We start from the raw sequence: 11,244 nt of genomic DNA on the forward strand, positions 1-11,244 counted from the left end.
ATAATAAGGATTGATAGAAAAAATAAATAATAAATTTTGTGCATCATTAACATTATTGGTAAAAAATATTTATTAAAAAAATAAAATATTAAGTCATTAATTAACAGTGAAAGATATATGGAGGCTTAATTTGGTAAAAGGGTTTACGATTTTGGTCTCTAAGGTAGAGGCTGAAAATTTATTTTATCTTCGACCTGTTTTTCGCTACAAAATGGTCCCAAACGTTTAACTTAGTTTTAAAATCATCATTTTTTACCAAAATTTTAATTTTTATTACCAAATTACTCCTATATATATATATATATATATATATATATATAAAAGAAAAACGGGTTAAAGGTTGGGGAACAGGAAAAGAGTTAATCACGCTGGGGAGGTGGGTTTTTAATGGAAGAAAAGGGGAAAGGGAAGGTAGGGAAGAAAAGGGGAAGGGAATCCACCACCGCTGTTCTTCACCACCGAGCTGCTCTTCGTCGTTCGGTCGCTGGATCTCGTCGTTGCTCCTCGTCGTTCGGTCCCGCCGTTGCTGCTCGACGTCGATGCCAGCAGATCCGTTCGATTCCATTTTTAAAAAGTGTAGCATTTATATTTGCTAAATTAAATTAAAAATTATTTTTAATAAACACGAACAAAAACAATTACGTTTGGTAAAATTGTTTTTAAAATTTAAAAATACTATAAAAGACATAAATTTAAACGATAAATTCGAAAATTAGTTAATATATGAGGTTATATTAAACTTTTAAATTTTGAAAAACAAAAGCTAAGTTTAAAAAGCTCCACCTTAGTTGCTTTCAAAAGTATTTCGATCTTTTAAAAGTTATAAACATAAGCACATACTCTTTTTTTATTTACCAAACACAAAATGAAGAGTTTGTACTTTTAAAAAGTATAAACACCTCTTCAAAAAACTTTACTAAACCAAACCGTAGTCAAATTTAAAAAAAAAAAAACTAGAATTATAGACTCACAAATTTTGTAAAGCCATAATGAATTAATTTTTTTGTATATAAGAAACCATTTTAATAAATAAATTTAAAATTAATATTAAATATATTTTCATTAATTTTATTAACTAATTGCTTACACGTGTAAGTTAATGATAATTACTTATGCTGCTTATAATTGATTAGATGAAAAATTTTAGAATCATAATTGTCTTAAATTAATATTATTTTGTTTGACTCTTTTCTCCTATTTTATTTTATGATAAAATTTTGTTTAATATTTTAAAAAATAATGATAATTCTTATCAAAAAATAAATGAGCACATATAAACTTTTTTGTTGTGATTTTTTAGAATTTATTTAGAATAATCATCTTTTAATTTAGATTTTAACAAGTATTATTGTTAATATTTTTTTTCATACCCCATGATAATTAAGAAAAGTAAACGAAGCGAAAAGATCTTAATATTAGTAAATTAAAGATGGACGAAGAAAATATTAAATGAAAAAAATATATCAACTTTATTATTAAGATGTATGTGTAATATTTTTTACTTATATTATGTGTTAGTTTTTCAAGGTAACAATATTTAATTTTACCTTTAATATATTATAAATAAGGAGATAAACAAAAGCAAAGAAATAGAAAATTTAAAAATAATGAAAAAAAAAAGAAAAAAATCATTTTTAATTATAGAGATCTATTTAATATTTATCACCATTTTTTTTCTATTTCTCTTTGTTTTTATTGTTTAAAATAATATAGTAAAATATAAATTTCAATAATATATTATAAAAATATTTTTAAATCGATATATTTATACTATATTTAAATACTATTATATAAGAAAGAAGTCATTATATGCAAGGTAAGTATAATTGTCTTTTTAGTTCATCTATACCTATTAAAGAAAAATAATATTAATATTAAATATATTGAATAACCTAAAAAAAATTAATGTTATACATTTAAGTATTTTTTTTAACCAAGTATAACTAAATTAGTTTAACATAACAAAAATCAGTTATAGTTAGTATTATTCCAAATCTTATTATTTAACTTGTTAGACTTGGTTCATAAAAAAATTTGAATGTGTACCATTACTAAAAAAATATTCTATTTGGATTAGAATTTTTTTTTTTTGTGAAAAAACACTTTTTAAAATAATAAAGTATTTTTATTAAATTTTAAACATATTTGATACATTTGAAAGAAAAATTTTTACTAAAAAATATTATTTGATTTTTCTAAAAACCAATAATACTTTGATTTTTTAAAAAATAAAAGTAAAATAAGTTTTAATTATTTTATTTACTAGGCATATCATTTATCATAATTAATACTTACAATTTATACCTTTAAAGTAGAAAATAAATTACTCAAATTGAATAATTTTATTTGGACAATGAAGAAGTAAATTGTAGTAACATAATGTTATCATATTTGCAAATATTAAATTTAAGTCTTTATAAATTTAATAATTTGTCATGTATCGTGTATGAAATAAGATTAAAATTTATTATTTTAATTTTTTTCAATTAAAATCAATGTGTCAATTATATAAATTATAATTTCTCAAATTAAGAAATAATATATAAAATAGATGCATAATTATTTAATCAATATACAATAACATGGTATATATAATTTTTGGAATATAAAAAAGTATTGTTTCTTTTAATAAATTTGTTATTTTTATACGTTTAGCTCAAATTAATGCAAGTAATTTTACTTTTAAGCATCTTATAAACAAAATCCTTTTTTTTTTATATGAGATTTCACAAACAATATAACTCATAATAAATAAAGAAATAAAATTTCTGCACATGACTTCCCTATACAGGAGTGCAAGTTTTTTTAAGGTTCAAGCTAATATGTTATCTTTTTGTCTTTTTAGTTTTTACTTGATTGAAGGACTATTTTCGTCTTTTTATGAATAACTATAAAACAAAAAATCAACCTGCAACTTAATACATGAAATATTAAAGTTCCAATAAAATAAGTGGGACACCTGAAAACTTTTCTATAATATATATATATATATATAATATAACAATGCTAATTCTAAAATATTTTATTTCACAGTGCATAATACAGTTGTTGTCTTGTTGAGATATGCTTGAAAATTTTCTAATACCATTATTTTCTGTGTTGCACATTTAAAAGTATAATTATGCTAGGTAACGAATTATCCGGCCACTATATATTCTTTTATCTTCTCTGTAAAATAAATGAATAATGTGTTACATATACGTGCATAAGTATTGACCAATGCGGATCTGGTGTTTAACTATTTATTTTTCCCAAAGGTTCCACCGGCGGATTTAGAGGGCAAGTGGGGTTATGGCTCCAGAAAATTTTGAAATTTTTATATATTATATGATGATGTATTTAATTTTAAAATTGAGTTATTAATTTAGTGATTAATTAAAAAAATTTATTTTATGATTTGAGTTTAAATTCTAATTATTATATTTTGAATATTAATAGTGTATTAAATTTTTTTAGACTAACTATTTTTTAATCAATAAATCTGTTTTAATTGTTCTTTTTATTCTTTACTTTTTTATTAATCATTTGTTTTGATAAATTCTTTTTTATTGTTCCTTTTAATTTATAATTTTTTTAATTTTTAAATTTATTATCATATAAAAAACACTTTAATTTTTATAACAAATTCTAATTAAATAATAAAAAGTATATATTTCTAAAAATTAAATTATTTATTTTTTATGATATTGAAATAATAATATATTAAACAAATTATATATTAGTATGAATATTTTACATATTTGGTTCACTAATTTATTTTAAATTCATATATAAAAAATATTAGAATAACTTATCTATATTATTTATGTTACATTCTGTTGCGGCCCAGCCCAACTGGCCTTATGGCCGACCTGGCCAACGTGCTGCCTCATTGGATCCGGGCGACCAGTTTACGGAGTACCACACAACCGGATCTTGACCCAGGTACCTCTCCTCCAGGGAGCCAGCTCACTTGGCAACAGCTGGCAAAGGAAAACTTCGCGGAAAGTGGGTCTGTCTTTGAGGGGCCCACCTCTGACACGGTATATATGGCGAGGGACCTACCCCTCCCCCAAGGTACGTCACCATATCCTACTCTCTGCTACCTGCATACTTCCTGACTTGGGCGTCGGAGTGTCATTGTAGATGGCTCCCCCCCAATCTACACGAAGAGCTCGAGAGGTCGTTCGCTCGCACATCACTTCCATCAGGCCCATATTCAAGCTTATCCCCACCAATTCCCAGGGATCTATCCCGACCTGTCCATAACCCCGAGGTATCGAACATTGACGCTGTCTATGGGGATTCGCTGACATGGACTTTATTCTGGGTACTGTGGCGGTGGACGACGGAGGCAACCCACGCGAGGAGGAAGGCAGGGTCAAAAACTTGTTGCGGTATTTTACAACCACACTTACTAGCCGGCAAGTGCACCGGGTCGTACCAAGTAATACCTTACGTGAGTAAGGGTCGATCCCACGAGGATTGATGGATTAAGCAACAATAGCGTTTGATAGGATTAGTTAGACAGACAGAAAATAGTGTTGAGATGCAATATAAAAGACATTAAACAATATCAAAAATATTGAAGAAAGGCAAGTAATTAAGATGGGAATAATATATGGAGAAGATAGTTAAGGTTTCAGAGTTATCTATTTTTCCGGATTAACTTTTCTTACTAACTAATTTAATTATGCAGGATTTAATTTATGGCAAACTGTATGTGACTAGACCCTAATTCCTTAGACCTTCCTAGTCTCCCCTAAAATTCATTAACTGTCAATTCCTTGGTCAATTAATTCCAATTAGAGGGTGATAATCAATTTCTAGTTTATATGCCACAAAAAATCTAATTATCCAAGAGGTAAAAGAATTATATGTCACGTTTCCTATTAAATTCAGATAATTAAAATTTAGGAGAAATAGTTTTCAAGCTGTTGTTCAGGTAAAGAGGTTTTCCAAGTTTTACAAGAACTCAAATAGAAAGAGGGTCATACTTCCGTTCCACCCAAATTCATAAAATAAAGAGCGAAAATAATTCTTAAATATAAATCCATACATAAATTAAAATAGTAAAAGCAATAAAATCAATCCATAGAAATAGACAGAGCTCCTAACCTTAACAGTGGAGGTTTAGTTGCTCATGAAAAAGAGAAAATAAGGATTCAGGTCCAAATGTACAGAGTTTCCATCTGATGGCATCAGATTCCTTTTTATAACTAATCCTAATAAATTTAAAATCTAATATTTAAAATTAAACTTAAAATAGTATCTCTTTCTAATTTAAGATTTGAATTTAAATTCGAATTAATTAACAAGTCTTCAGCTGATGGGTGGGACCACTTGATTTGTCCATTCTGCAGCTTCTAATCTGTGATTTCTGGGCTGGAAACTGGGTCAAAACAGCCCAGAAATCGCCCCCAGCGTTTTTCTACTTTTTCTGCACGTGGCGCATGTGACGCGTCCGTGTCGTCCACGCGTTCGCGTCATTTGTGTAGATTCCAGTCCACGCGTTCGCGTTAGGCACGCGATCGCGTCATTGCGATTTCCTCTATTCCGCGCGGTCGCGTGAGCCATGCGTCCGCGTCGGTATTCGCTGGTCATCTCCTTGGCTTCTTCTCTTTCTCTGCAGAAACTTCATCAAATTCCGCCAAATGCTACCTAAAATAAACAGTATTGTACAAAACTCAAAATAGCATCCATAGTGGCTAAAATATAATTAATTTTTAATTAAATTCAACAATTTAGATGCAAATTTACTAGGAAAAGATAGACAAGATGCTCACGCATCACAACACCAAACTTAAACTGTTGCTTGTCCTCAAGCAACCAAAACTAATATAAGCTTAGCATGTGAATTTGCATGAGAATAAGAGTTCGATTAAGCCCATGTCTTCTCTTATAGTTGGGTTTACAACTGCAATCCTGAACAGTTTTGGCATCTCACTTTATCCTTTGAAGTTCAGAATGATTGGCATCCATAGGAACTCAGAATTCAGATAGTGTTATTGACTCTCCTAGTTCAGTATGTTGATTCTTGAACACAGCTACTTTATGAGTCTTGGCTGTGACCCTAAGCATTTTATTTTCCAGTATTACCACCGGATACATAAATGCCACAGACACATAACTGGGTGAACCTTTTCAGATTATGACTCATCTTTGCTAGAGTCCCCAGTTAGAGGTGCTCAGAGTTCTTAAGCACACTCTTTTTGCTTTGGATCACGACTTTAACCGTTCAGTCTCAAGCTTTTCACTTGACACCTTCACGCCACAAGCACATGGTTAGGGACAGCTTAATTTAGCCGCTTAGGCCAGGATTTTATTTCTTAGGACCCTCCTATCCATTAATGCTCAAAGTCTTGGATCCTTTTTTTTCCCTTTGCCTTTTAGTTTAAAGGGTTATTGGCTTTTTCTACTTGCTTTTTTTTCTTTTGTTTTTTTTTTTTCGCAAGCTTTGTGTTTTTCACTGCTTTTTCTTGCTTCAAGAATCAATTTTATGATTTTTCAGATTATCAATAACATTTTTCTTTTTCATCATTCTTTCAAGAGCTAACAATTTTAACATTCATAAACTTCACTATCAAAAATTATGCACTATTCATGTCATGCATTCAGAATCACAGAAAACACCACCACATTTAAGTAAATAAGACTATTCTTCAATATAGACCCACTTTCTCATGCAATATATCACTCCTGTATTTTTGATTTGAAATTAGGCTCAGTGAGTAATACATGAGACATTTTTTTTTCAGAATTAAAGCAATAGTAAAACTAAACTAGTCCTAGGATTCTAACTAATAAAGGATCATGCAACAAATAAAGAAAAATAACAAGAAACTGGAACATAATATAGAAAAGAGGGAAGGAATAAAAATGAAAGGAACTCAACCACCTTAATTATCCTAGCGGTCATTTTATTCTTCAGGTTGTGTTCCTCCGTGAAGACGATTCGCCTCCCTTTTGTACTAGAAAACCTATAAGCGCAGCGTCAACACCAAACTTAAAGGTTTGCTTGTCCTCAAGCAAATAAGAACTGAAAATAGAGGAGACAAATATTAAAATGAAAAAAAAATAAAAGGATAAGAAAATAAGAGAGAACTAGGATTGGGAGAGAGAGAGAGAAAGAAAACTGGGCGGCGCAAGCGACGCGTTCGCGTGCAGCACGCGATCGCGTACGACGCGCATTCTTCATAATGACGCGATAGCGTCAGGCACGCGTTCGCGTGGATGGCCATATATGCTACTGACGCGAACGCATCAGTCATGCGTCCGCGTGACCAAATTTGTGCTTTTAGCACACTTCTTGCCCCAAGCTGGCACAAATCTCTGCCCAAACGCTCTTTTACGTCGAATTTGCAGGTCACCCGTGAATGACGAAAATTACAAACGACGCGAACGCGTGAGATACGCGATCGCGTGGGATCGTTTGTGCGAAAGGCTCCATTCTGGCGCCACTCCCGCGCAACTCTCTGTAACTTTTTATTTTTTTTTCTTGCACCCCTAGATGACGCGTTCGCGTCAGCGACGCTGGCTCGTCGGGTGCTTTTTTTTTTTTCATAAATATAGCTTGAGGTGTTCGGTTCCTGGAAGAACATAGCTGCATGATCAGAAAATTAGTAAGAACTCAAAAAAATAAAATAAAATAACTAAGAAAACTACTACTACGAAAAATAGCTAAGGATACGAAATTATCGGGTTGCCTCCCGACAAGCGCTTCTTTATCATCACTAGCTTGACGATCATCTCCTCTAAGGAGGAGGATAATAGGGGCTCAGCTCTTCACCCCTTACTTTGAACTTCTTTCCTGTGTCTCCATAACGTAGCTCAATATGCTCCAGAGAGAGGATTCTGATTACTGTATAAACCCATGCTGGATTGCTGGTCAACACCACCTTCATTCCTGGGGAGAAACCTTCAGTGGGGATCTTTTTGTTTCTCCATCCTCTGGGTATTTTTTTCTTTTTGGGGACCTCCTCCTTGGTGAATGATGCAGTTTCAACACCAAACTTAGGTTTGATGTCAGGCGGAATTTTATCGGTTGTCGCCACAGGAGGTTTGAGTTGCAAATTCTGCTGTGCATCATCAGGGGGTTCTTGAAGGTTTGGATCAATAAGCTCAGCCTGCATGCACCTCTCTTCTTCACCTGTTGAATGTACATCTTTGAAGACATGAAAGACCAGTTGCTCATTATGCACTCTAAGCACTAATTCACCCACTTCTACATCAATTAGAGCTCTTCCAATGGCTAGAAATGGTCTTCCTAGAATTATAGAGGCATTCTCATCCTCCCCTGTGTCAAGAATCACAAAGTCTGCTGGGAGGAAGAACTTTCCCACTTTAACCAAGATGTTTTCCACTAATCCATATGCAGGCTTCATAGATTTGTCTGCCATCTGTAATGCTATCTTTGTGGGTTGTGCCTCTTGAATTTGCAGCTTCTTCATCACAGATAAAGGCATTAGATTTATGCTTGCCCCTAGATCACATAGGGCTTTCTCAAAGGTTGTGCTCCCAATGGTGCATGGAATTTGAAAGCTCCCTGGATCTGCCATCTTCCTTGGCAAGTTATTCTGAATGACAGCACTACATTCCTTAGTCAGGACTACTGTCTCATCTCCCTTTAAACGCTTTTTCTTTGACAACAGCTCCTTCATGAACTTGACATAGATAGGTATTTGCTCCAAAACCTCAGCAAAAGGAATATTGATTTGTAACTTTCTGAATATTTCCAAGAACTTTGAAAACTGCTTGTCCTTGGTCTCCTTTTGAAGTTTCTGAGGATACGGCATCTTAGGCTTGTACTCAGGAGCCTTTGGCAGTGTAGGATAAGTGTCAAGAGAGTCTGGGAATGGGTTGTCTGCACGCTTTGGAGGGGCATGCTCTACTTCTTCCTTCTTCTCATCTGGAGCTTCCTTTTCAACTAGCTCTTCATTGGCCTTGGTTTCAGAGCCAGCTACTTTACCACTTCTCAATTGAATAGCCTTGCAATCTTCTCCTGGGTTCACCACTGTATCCTCTTGAAATGTACTTGCAGACTTCTCAAGTATTTGCTTGCTCAGTTGGCCCACTAGCACTTCTAAGTTTCTAATAGAGGCTCTGGTTTCCTGTATAACTTGTGCTTCCGTACTTGCCACTTGTTCACTTATTACGGTGATAGCCTTGCATTCCTCTCTTGGATTTGGAATTGTGTTACCAGGAAGGCTATTAGTGGTCCTCTGATCAATTTCATTAACCTTTGTGGCTAATTGACCCATTTGAATCTTCATGTTCTTGATGGATGCTCTAGTTTCCTGTTTAAAACCTGTCAATATTGCTTCCAAATCATTGTTCTGCTGGAAACCGCCCTGAGAGCTATTGTTGAAGTTCTGAGGTCTCTGAGGTTGGTCCCTCCACCCAAAGTTTGGGTGATTTCTCCATCCCTGGTTGTATGTCTTAGAATATGGATCATTGTTGGGATTTCTAGGACCACTCCCCATGTAATTCACCTGTTCAGAAGAGGGTTGAGCATAATCATAATTATCATTTTGCATAAAGTTACCTGCCATGTCATAGGAGACTTCCTGTGGTGGATTTTGGGTGTTGATAGCTGAGACTTGCATGCCACCCATCTGTTGAGTAAGTAGATTTATTTGCTGAGACATCAGCTTGTTCTGAGCAAGAAGAGCATTAACAGCTTCTACTTCCAACACACCTCTCTTTTGAGAGGTCTCAGAGTTCACAGGATTTCTGTTAGATGAGTAGAGATATTGGTTGCTTGCAACTAATTCAATCAGCTCAATAGTCTCCTCTGGTGTCTTCTTCTTGTGCAATGAACCGCCTGCAGAGGTATCTAAGCTCATCTTTGACATCTCTCCTAAGCCTTCATAAAAGATATCCAGTTGGGTCCACTTGGAGAACATGTTAGGAGGGCATTGCCTAGTCAGTAGCTTGTATCTCTCCCAAGCTTCATAAAGAGTTTCACCCTCCTTCTGTCTGAAAGTCTGAACCTCCAACCTGAGCTTATTCAGCTTCTTTGGTGGGAAAAATTTAGTGAGAAATTCAGTAACGACCTTTTCCCAAGTATTCAGACTCTCCTTTGGTTGGGAATCTAGCCATTGCTTTGCTTTATCCCTCAGAGCAAACGGAAAAAGCATGAGTCTGTACACCTCTGGATTCACTCCATTTGTCTTCACAGTATTACATATCTGCAGAAAATCAGATATGAACTGATTTGGATCTTCATGAGGAAGTCCATGATACTGGCAATTCTGTTGCACCAAGGTGACCAATTGTGGCTTCAACTCAAAGTTGTTTGCATTTATAGGAGGTACCACAATACTTTTTCCATAAAGATCCGCAGTAGGGACAGAATAAGAGCCAAGCACTCTCCTCTGTTGATCATCCCCATTCAGATTTACCACATTGGCATTAGCATTATTATTTGCCATAGTGGATTCTGCAGCCTTGCAAAGTCTTGCTTGTTGTAAACGTCGCCTGAAAGTTCTTTCAGGTTTAGGATCAAAGTCTAAGAGATGTCCTTTGTCTCTGTTCCTGCGCATAAACAACCAGAAGACAAGAAAAGATGGGACTCTCTACGTCCGAGTGTAGAGAAGTTCCTGTGAGGTAACCTGTGTAAAATAATAAAATAAAAAATACTAAATAAATAAATAACAAAAATTCCAAAATTTAAAAGGAAAAATAAAAAGAAAAATTTAAAATAAAATTAACTGAGTGACACCAAACATAAATTCAGAAATTGAGAAAATAAATCAAAATATATAATTTTAATTTTAATTTTAATTTAATTTAATTTTATTTTATTTTATTTTATTTTTCTTTTTTTAATTAATAAAAATAAAAAAAAAGAATGAAAAACGAAACAGGGGAGGGGGGATATAAACGTAAAGGAAAAGAAAAAAAAAATTTAACGTAAAAGAAAAGAAAAAAAAATTAACTTAAAAAAAACGCAAAATAAAAATTAATAATAAAATAAATAAAAAAATTATCTAATCTAAGCAATCAAACAACGAATAGTTGTTAATCACAGCCAATCCCCGACAACGGCGCCAAAAACTTGATGCGGTATTTTACAACCACACTTACTAGCCGGCAAGTGCACCGGGTCGTACCAAGTAATACCTTACGTGAGTAAGGGTCGATCCCACGAGAATTGATGGATTAAGCAACAATAGCGTTTGATAGGATTAGTTAGACAGACAGAAAATAGTGTTGAGATGCAATATAAAAGACATTAAACAATATCAAAAATATTGAAGAAAG

General features: G+C 33.2%; 1 non-coding gene across 1 annotated transcript; it reads left to right on the forward strand.

Moving 5' to 3' along the window:
- Positions 1-9,877: 9,877 nt before the first annotated feature.
- On the forward strand, positions 9,878-9,986 carry LOC112786998 (small nucleolar RNA R71). Its single transcript, XR_003194437.1, has one exon. It is a non-coding gene; the product is annotated as a small nucleolar RNA R71 (small nucleolar RNA).
- The last annotated feature ends 1,258 nt before the right edge of the window (positions 9,987-11,244 follow it).

Source organism: Arachis hypogaea, chromosome 20 (assembly GCF_003086295.3).
Source record: "Arachis hypogaea cultivar Tifrunner chromosome 20, arahy.Tifrunner.gnm2.J5K5, whole genome shotgun sequence".
In the NCBI taxonomy this organism is placed as follows: Eukaryota; Viridiplantae; Streptophyta; class Magnoliopsida; order Fabales; family Fabaceae; genus Arachis; species Arachis hypogaea.